Raw genomic sequence first — 12,393 nt, 5'->3', positions numbered from 1 at the left:
ATGGAGAAAAAGCCACCTCCTCTGTGAACCCCAAAGGTTGAGGACTTATTCTCTCCTGATAAAGTAAACGCCCTGTTTCTCCCCATCGACCAGTGTATAAGGCAGTGAAGCAGAACTGGAGGCAGCCATAACAGCATGTGAATGCGCATTAACATAATATCCGAGCTTTGTAATTATAATCGCACCAGCATACGATTTTGTCGTGTTCGCTCTGTCTCACTGTCGGATGTTGTGTTACTTACAAACTGGAGTTTTGTCAAGCAAGCCTACGGGTGCCATTTTTCCAACAGCATTTGATCTGTCTCTTGGTGTCACATTTTGGTGATTCTTGCAACATTTCCAACTTTCCCCTCATTATTTTATTTGCAATGGCCATCTGTGATCCGTGATCTCTGATGTTGCCATTGTAATTATCCTGGAGCGCCACGAAACACTTCCATGTAAGATGGTGAACTTAATCAGTAAGTGTTGTGTATGTTCTGACGACCCTACTGATCCGCTGTGTCCCAGCCCCTCTCCCTCTCCTTGGGCCTCCCTATTTCCTACGACACAGTGATATTAAAATTAGGCCAACAAATAACCCTACAGTGGCCTCTAAGTGTGCATGTGAAAGGAAAAGTCGCACATCTCTCCCTTTAGATCAAAAGTTAGACACGATTCAGCTTAGTGAGGAAGGCACCTCGAAAGCTCAGAGAGGCCGAAAGCTGGGCCTCTTGTGCCAAATGCTTAGCCGACCGGTGGACACGAAGGAAAAGTTCTGGAGGGAAATGACAAGTGCTACTCCAGTGAGTTCACGAATGATAAGGAAAGAAACAGCCTTCCTGCTGATCTGGAGAAAGTTTCAGTGGTCTGGATGAGGATCAAACCTGGCACCACACTCCCTTAAGCCAAAGCCCGATCCAGAGCAAGGCCCGAACTCTCTTCCATTCCGTGAAGGCTGAGAGAGGTGTGGAAGCCGCAGAAGAAATGTTCGAAGCTAGCAGAGATTGGGTCACGAGGTTTAAGGAAAGACGCCGCCCCCGGAACCCAAAAGTGCAGGGTGTGGACCAGCAAGCGCTTGTGTAGAAGCTGCAGCAAGTTATCCAGAAGATCTGGCTAAGGTCATTCGTGAAGACAGCAGAGGTTCAGTGCAGACGGAAGCTCCCACTGTCAGAGGACTTTCGTAGCTAGAGAGGAGAAGCCAAGGCCCGACCTCAAAGCTTCCCAGGACAGGCTGACTCACGTGTTAGGGGCTAGTGCAGCTGATGTCTTTGAGTGGAAGCCAGGGTCCACTGACCAGTCTGAAAATCTGGGGCGCTCAAGCATTGTGCTAAGTCTGCTCTGCCTGTGCTCTGTAAGGTGAACAACAAAGCCTGGAGGGCAGCACATCTGCTCACAGCGTGGTTTCCTGAAGACTTCAAGCCTGCTGTTGAGACCTGCTGCTTGGAACGCAAAGACTCCTTTCCAAATATTCCTGTCCATCGGTAGCACACCCGGTCACCCAAGAGCTCTGATGGCATGGGGATGTATGTTGAGATTAATGCTGTTTTCAGGCCTGCTAACACAACATCCATTCTGCAGCCCACGGACCAAGGAGTAATTTCAACTTTCAGGTCTTATGATGGAAGAAATGCATCCGAAAGCCTAGAGAGCCTCCATAGACAGGGAGTCCTCTGATGGATCCGGGCAAATTGGGAAGCTTCTGGAAAGCATTCACCATTCTAAAGAACATTAAGAACGTTCTTGATTCACGGGAGAGGTCAAGATAGCAACGTTAACAGGAGTGCGGACGAAGTGGATTCCATCCCTCATGGAAGGGTGGAGGAGTCTAGACTTGAGTGGGGGAGGTAGCTGCAGATGGGGTGGAGACAGCAGGAGAGCAGGGACTGGAGGTGGAGCCTAAAGGGGAACTGAATTGCTAGAAACCCATGGTAAGCGTGAACAGAGGAGGAGTTGCTTCTCAAGGATGAGCAAAGAGAGTGGCTCCTGGGGATGAACTGTGCTCCTGGTGAGGATGCCATGAAGACTGTTGACATGACAAGAAGGCATTCAGAAGGTTCTACACAGTAGCTGAGAAAGCAGCGGTGGGGTTTGCAAGGACGGTCTCCAATTCTGAAAGAGGTTCCACTGTGGCTAAAATGCTATGAAACACCATCGCCTGCTGCAGAGGAATCATTCGTGAAAGGGAGAGTCAATTGATGGGGCGCACAATATGTGGGCTTATTTTAAGAAACTGCCACGGCCACCCCAGCCTTCAGCGACCTTCACCCTGATCAGTCAGCAGCCATCACCACCGAGGCCAGACCCTCCACCAGCAAAACGATGATGGCTCACCAAAAACTCAGATGATGGTTCACATTTTTAGCAATAAAGGTTTAATTAAGGTATGGACTTGATCAGGCTTTTTAAAAAATGTTTATTTATTTTTGAGAGAGACAGAGCGTGAGCAGGGGAGGGGCAGAGAGAGAGGGAGACACAGAATCAGAAGCAGGCTCCAGGCTCCGAGCGGTCAGCACAGAGCTCGACGTGGGGCTCGAACTCATAGACCGCGAGATCATGACCTGAGCTGAAGTCGGAAGCCTGACAGACTAAACCGCCCAGGCACCCCTTAAGTATGCTTTTAAAAGACATAATGCTGTTGCACACCTAATGGACTACGATGTCATAGTGTAGTGCAAACATAACTTTAATGTGCCTTGGAAAACTAAAAAATTTACTTGACTCGCTTTATTGAAATCCTCACTTTACTGCGGTGGTCTGGAACAGGACCCACAATATCTCCAAGGCATGCCTGTAGTGACGTGCGTGATAAGGATCCTTAGCCCTTCGGTTACATCCTAAGTGGCCGAACACCCATGTGAGTGGGAGGTGGGAGGCTACCGTGGTTTGGGTGCACGGACGGAAGTCACAGCATGTGGATTCCAACCCTCTATTTGCTCCTTTGCGGCAGCGAGATCTGGGGCAAGATCTTTCAACTTCTCTGTCCGTGTTTCTCTGTGAATAAATCTGGGTTGTTGTCAGGTTAATGAGATGATGCACACATTTGTCTTCATTCGGAGCCTGGCACCTAGAGAGAGCTCAAGAAAATTAGCTTTCTTCGTGTCGGTATCTGCTGGATGCCCAGAGGAAGCCCAGGAGACAGCAGAGACAGAGGCCCAGAGACAGAGAGGAGACAACCGATTCAGGCACAGATGGTCTTACCCCAGCTTCTAGAGCTCTGCCTGAGGCAGAGCTTGCCTCCACATGCTCAGGCAGCTCTCGCCAGGGCCTCACCCCCCTTTTTCTTCCCCTCTCCCCTTCCGAGTCCTCAGGCTTGTCCCAGGACAGCTCAGAGCAGTGGTGCTCCAGGGACAGTGAAAGGGCAGGAGGCAGGGAGGGACCATAAACTTCTTGTCTATTTTCCTTATATCTGTATCGCTGGGGCTGGCACACAGTTGGTGCTCAATGAATGTTTGTCGAGTGAGTAACTGACCATAACATCCAGGCTGGAACAGAAATAGTAACCATACTTGGTCACAGCTCAGCCCTGTGCGAGTCACAGAGAGTCGGTAATTGATCAGTATTCCATAGCAGCCAAGTGGAAGGGCGGGTATGAACCCAGGTTGAATCCCTCCAAAGCCTGTATTTGTATCTGCTGCCCTGCCATGGGCTCTCTGACATTTATCCAAGGCTGGGATGCAGATTACTCACCTGCAGCATTTACTGGCATATAGCTGTTCTTACTATTAAAACTGCATAAGGATTGTTATTCAACATTCAGCAGCCATCCAAAAGATACCTACTGAGTGCCAGATCCCCCAGATCAAGCCCTGAACATTTTGAGCACTGTCCTTGGAATACGTTTCCAATTTAAAGCTGCAAGAACTTCTGAGTTGGAAAGAAGCCCTAGAATTATCTGATGTGATTTGTTCATTACACAGACAGGGGACATGGAGGTCTGGGGAGGGAAATACCTTACCCAAGCTATAGTGACGTCCTGGTTTAGAGCTCAAGTGCCCTCCAGATCTTCCTAATTGCACAAGTAATCTACAAATACTCCCTGCCCCCGCTCCCCGCCCTGTTCAGGAACTCAAAATAGAACAGATAAAGCTAAAACCCTCTTAACCATGGTGACCCCCATCTCAGCTCCCTTCCCAAAGGTATCTGCCATCAATGATAGGATGCTTTAGGGGCGCCTGGGTGGCTCAGTCGGTTAAGCATCCGACTTCGGCTCAGGTCACGATCTCGCGGTCCGTGAGTTCAAGCCCCGCGTCAGGCTCTGGGCTGACTGCTCAGAGCCTGGAGCCTGTTTCAGATTCTGTGTCTCCCTCTCTCTTACCCTCCCCCGTTCATGCTTTGTCTCTCTCTGTCTCAAAAATAAAAAAACGTTAAAAAAAATTTTTTTTAAAAAATGATAGGATGCTTTGTTATGTACATGATGGGGTACATAAATTCTTACAATGTCTTTCTCTCCTTCAACATCCCTCAACAATATATTTTGGCGATCATTCCTTATCAGTATGCCTAGGTCTGTTACCATTCCTTTAATTCCTGCAAAAGATGTGCAAGCTAAGCCATGGATTCTTTAATTAAAGTCTTCTTGTTCCGCTTTTAGCTGTTTTCAAGGTATTTTTTCTGAGCTTGTAAGCCTTTAAAACACACACACATTCAGGGCGCCTGGGTGGCTTAGTCGGTGAAGTGTTCGACATGGGCTCAGGTGGTGATCTCATGGTCATGAGATCGAGCCCCACGTAGGGCTCGTGTGCTGAGTGTGGAGCCTGCTTGGAACTCTCTCTCTCTACCCCTCCCCTGCTTATGCATGCACTCTGTCTCTCTCTCTCTCTCTCCCACCCTATCTCTCAAAATAAATAAATAAAACTTTAAATTAAAAACAAATAAAAACACGCGCATTCTTATCCATATGGCCAGACTATTCACTGGGTCCAAGGGCATTTGCATTTAAAAAAAATTTTTTTAACATTTATTTATTTTTGAGACAGAGAGAGACAGAGCATGAATGGGGGAGGGGCAGAGAGAGAGGGAGACACAGAATTGGAAGCAGGCTCCAGGCTCTGGGCCATCAGCCCAGAGCCTGACGCGGGGGTCGAACTCACAGACCTCACGGAGGGCAAGATGGTGACCTGAGCTGAAGTTGGATGCTCAACCGACTGAGCCACCCAGGCACCCCTGGGCATTTGCATTTTAAACTTGATTAGATACTACTACCAGATATGGGTACCAGATCATCCCAGTGTCCTTTCTGCCAGGAGACGGTAGGTAGTAGAGCCTGAGACGCCCGTGTCCCCAGCCCCGTGTTACCTGGCACGTCGTAGGGCTCAATAGAGGAGTCTCTTGGACATTTCGAATTTGACTGAGAAAGAAGGTCACTTTAAAAACAGAGGAGAGAGAGAAAGCAGTCTTCTGCCAGAAAAATAAAAGCATTCACTGCATTATTTATAAGGGACGTCAGCCCAAGAGAAATACACCTAGAGCCTTATGATTTACAGACCAGGAACCGTGCAGCTGCTGCTGATAAATGCAAGCGCTTCTGGAGATGGAGACACTAAATTACCTTCGTGGCCCCCAGAGAGGAAGTTTATGGGTTTGGTGGTGGCAGGAACACTTGGCTCAGGAATCTCTCTTAACACCTGGCTGCAGGTGGTGCCAGGGCCATCCAGGGACGGTCAGCTCGGCCCCTGCCGTGTGCCTGGCCTCTCTGGCCACTGCCCTGCTGGAAGAGTGTTAAAGCAGGGGACCTCTCCCCATCTTCCCTCTGGTCTCAGAAGATGAGATCCGGCCCTGCCGGCACCCATTTTGCACCCCACTCACCACCCTCCCCTGCAGCCCTCCGGTCCACTTAGTGTCCCCTCTCTCTCCTGTCTGCTCAACTGCCCATTCCGGTCGTCCTTCTTCACGAGTGAGAAACACCTTGAGGTCCTCCCCATCCTAATGGTGTGCTCCCCCCCGTCACCCCGGAGTCCCACCGAAGTCCACCTTCTTCTCCTCTTTGGAGCCAGGCTTCTTCAGAGTGGGGGTCTGCACGTGCCATCTGCACTCATACGCCTCACGTTTGTGCCTCGTTCGTTGCCTACAACCCAGAGCCCGGCCCCCACCGCTCCCTGAAACCTGCCTCACCACGCCAGTAGATTCCCAAGGGACAAATCGAGGGATGTTCTCCAGTCTTGATCTTTTTTCTAGACTTATCCCTGCCCTTAGCAACTGCCGAACACTTCTCTGTTTACTTGGCCTCTTAGACATTTCTGCTCCTTGGAGCTCCTCAAACCCCTGGTCTTTTCCTTCCCACCCCCCGTCCCCAAATGTGTGTGGGTGGGGGGTTTCACAGGGTGCCGCCCTCATCTGGCTGTTTTGCTTCCCACCTGATCCCAGACGATCTTCTCGTGATTTTTAACACCCCTATCGTAAGTGGGAAAACCCCCAGTCTAGACCTTCAACTCTTACATTCTCCCGGGTTTTAAATGTAGACATCATATCTCACTGCCTGTACCGAGAAGATCGCCAACCACATCGCTAACCAGATGTCTTCACTCAGCATATCTGGGAGGAAACTCCTGCCTTCCCGCCTACTCTGTGTTATCAGTGTCGAATTTGGTGGTTCTCTCATTCATAAAGCCTCCCAAGCTGGGTCATCTCAGACTCTCATCTCTTCTCTTTCGTCCTCATATTCATCAGATCCCCAAATCTTGTTTATTCTGCCCCATCTCAATATTCTTGGCTCTCTCTGCTTCTTTCCATCCTCACCACCAACACCTGTAAGTCAGGCTACCGTCATTTCTGTCCTAGGTGCTGACAAAGAACTTCCAATATTGTCCTTCCTTGGTCCATCCTCTATACTTCAGCCAGGGTGATGCTTTTAAAATGAAAGTCTAGTTGGGGCACCTGGGTGGCTCAGTCAGTTGAGCGTCCGACTTCGGCTCAGGTCACGATCTCGCGGCCCGTGAGTTCGAGCCCCGCGTCAGGCTCTGGGCTGACAGCTCGGAGCCAGGAGCCTGCTTCGGATTCTGTGTCTCCCTCTCTCTCTCTGCCCCTCCCCCACCTAGGCTCTGCTCTGTCCCTCCCCCGCTCAGGCTCATCTCTCTGCCTCTCCAAAATAAAGAAATGTAATAAAAAAAATTAAAACAAATTAAAATGAAAGTCTAGTTGCAGTGGCTTCCCATCTCTTACTGCAAGAGTCAGCAAACTCCTGCTTGCAGGTCAAATTTGGCCCTCGACCTGATTTTGTAAAGTTTTATTGGAACACAGCCTTGTTCACGTTTTTGTTTTTGATTTTACATATTGTTTATGACTATCTTTGCACCGTGATGGCAGAATTGAGTACTTGTAATGGAAATCAGATGGCTTTTAAGCTAAAAATAATTGCCATCTGCCCTTGACAGAAAACATTGGTGATCTCTGCCCTCCCGGATAGAACAGGATGGAATTCAGACGCCTTAGCAGGCTTACAGCGCCCTTCATGATCTGGCTTTTGCCTACCTTTCTGGTCTCATGACCCTCTCTGTCTTCTTCATATTTTGTGCCCCATGTGGACTAGAGCTCTCCCCCATACATTATGTTCTTGGCCCCCCTCTTTGATCTTTTGTCCATGATATTCTCTCTGACTAGACACCCTTCTCTTGTTTCTGTGCTTAGCAGACTCTTACTCATTCTCCAAGACTCAGCTCGTGGGTTACCTGCCTTTGGAGGCTTCCTGATGCCCCGGCTGGGTCAGGTGCATGACCACCCCAGTCCTACAGACCCCACACGGCCCTCTCCCATAGCACTTACCATATTATGTTGAGCTTATCTGTTTGGGTGTCTTTCTCCCTCATGGGGCAGTGAGCCTTTTAAGGAAACAAACTTCACCTTTTTCCTCTTGTACCTCAACACCTAGCACAGTGGCTGACACATAGTAGACACTCAATAAATATGCATGGAACAAATGAATGACAGTGGATAGAGAAGTAGGCTGCCCCCACATAAGAGTGATTTGATGGCTAATGCTGGTAATCAATACCAAGGGTGGACTTCCCAGGCTGGTTGACTGTCTCCAGTGTTGATGGAATGTAGAGGGGAATACTCAAGGTCTGGGCCTCAGCAACCCCAGAATGCAGACCGGGGGCAGAGGTCAGTGGCGGGCACTGTGTTAACTAGATGTGGTGGAGGTCTTGAAGATACACTTCAAAAGAGGTAAGAGGCGATAACAGGCTTTACAGTGTGGTAGACCTGGTTTCTAATCCAAACTTATCAGCCACTTGACCATGAGCTTGTCATAGTGTCTGAGTCACTACCTCAGAAAAAAGCCCGACTCAAACTGGCTTATGCAAAATGAAAAACACTATTATCTCATGCAGCTTAGAAACCAAAGGTAGGTCTAGTTTTAGGCATTACTGGATCCAGGGATGCAAAAGTGATCATGGGGATTTGATCCTTCAGCAACCTCTCTGCTCCACTCCTCTCTGCATTGGCTTTTTTCTGAGGTAGCAAGATGGCAGCCAAGATCTTCAAGCTCGTGCCTGCACCACTCAAAGTCCAAAAGTAAAGAGAAGTAACCTCTCTTCTAAAGAGTTCCACAAAAATCCTGAGCTCGGCTTTCATTGGCCCAAAGGGAATCACATGTCTGTTCCAAACCAGTCAGATAGATAAGGGGAATGAAGGAGCCTTTTACCTTAGGCTCAAGTTGGTGTTCTCACCTGGTTCTGGAATATGGGTTTTATTCCCACTCAAACCATAGAAACACTGGGGGAGGAAGGGTTTCCCCAAAGGACAACAGAGTGCCTTACCTGGAGCAGAAAACTAATAGGGGGTGGATAAATTTTTTTAAAAAAATAAGCAAAGCAGGGGCACCTGGGTGGCTCAGTCGGTTGAGTGTCCGACTTCAGCTCAGGTCATGATGTCACAGTCTGTGAGTTTGAGCCCTGCATCAGGCTCTGTGCTGACAGCTCAGAGCCTGGAGCCTGCTTTGGATTCTGTGTCTCCCTCTCTCTCTGCCCCTCCCCTGCTCGTTCTCTGTCTCTCTCTGTCTCAAAAATAAATAAAAACATTAAAAAAATTTTAAAATAAGCGAAGCAAATGTTCTCCACCAAGGGGAAGGTTGCATTATGTGAGTGGACAAAATTATGCAGACAGAGCCGGGGGATGGGGGTTGGAGAAGGGACGAGAAGGGGTAGGAGAGGAGAGTGAGATCAGAGAAGACATATTCAAGTGTTTGAGGTCCAATTTGGTAGCCTTGGGAAGTCCACATAAAATTGTGTGTACCCTGGTCAGAGACTTTCTTTATCCCTAAATTTCAGTGACCCATCTATCACCACATAATTAGTGACGCCGTGCTTTGAATTTATTACCAAACATGGCTCTCCGCTGTTGCTATTGGACTTGTACCATATTGCAATGTGAGCATAGAGATTATTGTATAAATTATTCTCACTCACATAATCATCGTGATTTTAATTACTGTGTAATCTTCGCTAATTACTGTTGTATGTATCATTTGCTTTGGTGCCGATTTAACACAACCGCTGTTCGTTTGGCTAAACGATGGCATGACAACTTTTCCTTTTTCTGGGGAAAATTTGCTTTCTGTAAACATTTGCAGCCCTATACTCGCGGCTTGCAGCTCTCGGTTTAAAAAAGAACAAGATTGAGACACCAACTTCCTTTCGCCCCGTTGATTTTTACGTGGGATGAGGCTGGCTTGAATTAGTAAAAAGGTCTAAATTACGGGGTATTGTTTTTAAAATAAAGTCGTATGCCTTTCAGGGAAGTGCAATTACTCTACTACAGAAAGGAAGGCAAGGATGGGTCACACGAGGCCTGCTTAAATGATTAGATAAGATTCGTTTGTAATTAGTTCATTAATTATGTAAATGTGAATGGATGGTACTTAGCATTAAAAACAGCTTGTTCCCAAAGTAGGTTAAGCATCCACCGCTAATCTTATTTCAATAGTACATTTATTTACTGGTCTCTGCATTCTCAGAACCGGAGCTCAGAATCATTTTAATCCATGCTGAATATACTTCATGAAGAGGCCTCCCATGAATATGGTTTTATGTCTTCCTGGGACAAAAGGGTTCTATTCCATTTTACCAGTATTAGGAAGTTTAGTGGAAACTGAAACGTTTTACCACAATTACCATGGACCCAAGGTCTGAGCAAGCAGAACCGGAAGTCCGGCTCTGCCCAGGATTCATCCTTGGAGCCAACAGGATTCTTGGACAGGTTTCCATGAGAAGGGGGGGGGGGGGGCGGCTATTTTCTATCTAAAACTCCAGGTCTTGAATGGTGGATCTGTGGACCTTTCGGGAATTTTGAGGCTCATCTAATTTAGCTGCAGGTTTGTGTAAAAACACTGGGATTCATTGGTGATGGTTCAGAACATTCTTTTGGAATCTGTGGCTCTCCCGTTGAGCTCTATGTCCGTGAAGTAGACCCATTGTTGACATATACATCCAGGAAAGTGCATCTGTATGAAATTTTCCAGAATTGGTCCTACCTGTGTCATGACAACCCAAATCAAAACCAGATCGTCCCAGGTGCCCCTACAACCCTTCTTGGGTCTGTTCCAGTCATGACCTCCTCCTTCCTCACAGGTAACTACCACCCTGACTTCTAACACTATAAATTAGATAGGTTTTGAACTCAATACAAAAGGAAGCATCCAGTAGGAAGTGCTCTTTGGCCTCTGGCTTCTTTCTTTTAATATTACGTTTTTGAGTTTCCTTCATACTGTTGTTATGTAACATGTTGTTCTGTTTTGTTTTCTTTGCTCTCTAGTCCAGAACTGCGGTTCTCAACTGGGGGCAGTTTTGCACCCCCCTCTCTGAGCTCAGAGATAGTTGATCATGTCTGGAGACATTTTTGGTCGTCCTAACAGAGAGGGGTGTTACTGTAGAGCCCAGGATGCCTCCGAACATCCTATGATGCACAGGACTGGCCACAAAGAACTATCTGGTCTAAAACGTCAATTATGCCACCACTGAGAAACCCTAGTCTATAACATTCCATTGTAGAAATATGTAATAATGATTTATTCATTCTGTTAATAGACATTCAGGTTGTTTCTCGTTTAACACTGTTATGAATAACACTACTGTGAGCAATCTTGTACAGATCTTTTGTTGCATGGATTGAGATTTCTTTTGGGTGTATACACCAGGAGAGGTGTATTTTCAACTTTAGTAATTGTTGTCAAGACAGTGGTAACAATTTACCTTCCCACCAGCAGGAAACGGGGGTTCCATTTGCTCTGCATTGTTGCTAACACTTGGTCCTGTCATTTTTTTTAATGTTAGCTATCCTGGTGGATATGAGTTAGGGCCATGTTTTTGGTTTTAACTTGTACATTCCTGATAAATGAGCCTCTTCATGTGCTCATCTGTTCTCTGGGATATCCTCTTTGGTGAAATGTCTGATGAAGTCTTTTGCTCATTATGGTTTTTCTTTTGGGTTGTTTCTTCATTATTGATTTGTAGGAGTCTTAACTATATTCTACATGTAAGTCCTTTCTTTTTTTCTTATGTTTTTAAAGTTTATTTATTTTTGAAAGAGAGAGCACACAGGCGAGTGAGCAGGGGAGGAGAAGAGAGAGAGGGAGACACAGAATCCAAAGCAGCCTCCAGGCTCTGAGCTGTCAGCACAGAGCCCCACGTGGGGCTCAAACTCACAAACCTTGAGATCCTGACCTGAGCCGAAGTCAGAGGCTTAACCGACTGAACCACCCAAGTGCCCCTATATGTAAGTCCTTTCTTGAGTATGAGGATCTACTCCATTTGGTAGGATGCCTTTTTCACTCTCCTGTGGTTTATTTTGACAAACAGAAGTTATTCATTTTAATATAACTGAATTCAGAATATTTTCCCTTTATGGTTGGTGCTTTATATATCCCATCGAGGAGTTATTTGCCTATTCCCAATTTATGAAAATATCTCTCTGTGTTTTCTGGTAAATGCTGTATTGATGTAACTTTTATATCTAGATATGCAATTCATCAGGAATTGATATTTATGTTGTGAGGTAAGGGTTAAGATTCATGGCCATGTAAATATGCAGTTAGTCTTGTGTGTGTGTTTGAAAAGAAATCACATTTTCCACATTTTAAAACTGTATCATCTTCTATTAAAGCAAGTGATTTTATATATATTCTAGACCCCGTTCTATTCCATGTTTCTACTTGTCTATCTTTGAGCTGATTTATCATTGCCTTAATTAATGTAGCTTTATATGTATGTCTTGATATCTGAATGTGTGTTCCTGAGATTAGTTCTTCTTCAAGATCAGCAATTTTCTAGGGGAAAAGTGCCACAGAGCTGGGCTCACCTCAACATTCTTCCCTCTTTCCAGAACTTAATCCTTTAAGTCTTGGTGGCTTCGGTGCCCTCCGATGCCTGTAAATTTAAACTTAGCTTTTCTAGTTTTTCTAAGCACAGATCTTCTCTGATA

At 46.6% G+C, this 12,393-nt stretch overlaps 1 protein-coding gene across 1 annotated transcript in view; it reads left to right on the top strand.

Annotated features, from left to right (window-relative positions):
• MYO18B (myosin XVIIIB) overlaps positions 1–12,393 on the top strand; it is a 241,854-nt gene that overhangs the window by 216,150 nt on the left and 13,311 nt on the right. The gene's annotated exons all lie outside the window — the stretch shown is intronic.

This window comes from Panthera leo, chromosome D3 (assembly GCF_018350215.1).
Source record: "Panthera leo isolate Ple1 chromosome D3, P.leo_Ple1_pat1.1, whole genome shotgun sequence".
NCBI lineage: Eukaryota > Metazoa > Chordata > Mammalia > Carnivora > Felidae > Panthera > Panthera leo.
The sequence above is the reverse complement of the archived record's forward strand: the minus strand, read 5'-3'. Positions and strand labels throughout refer to the sequence as shown.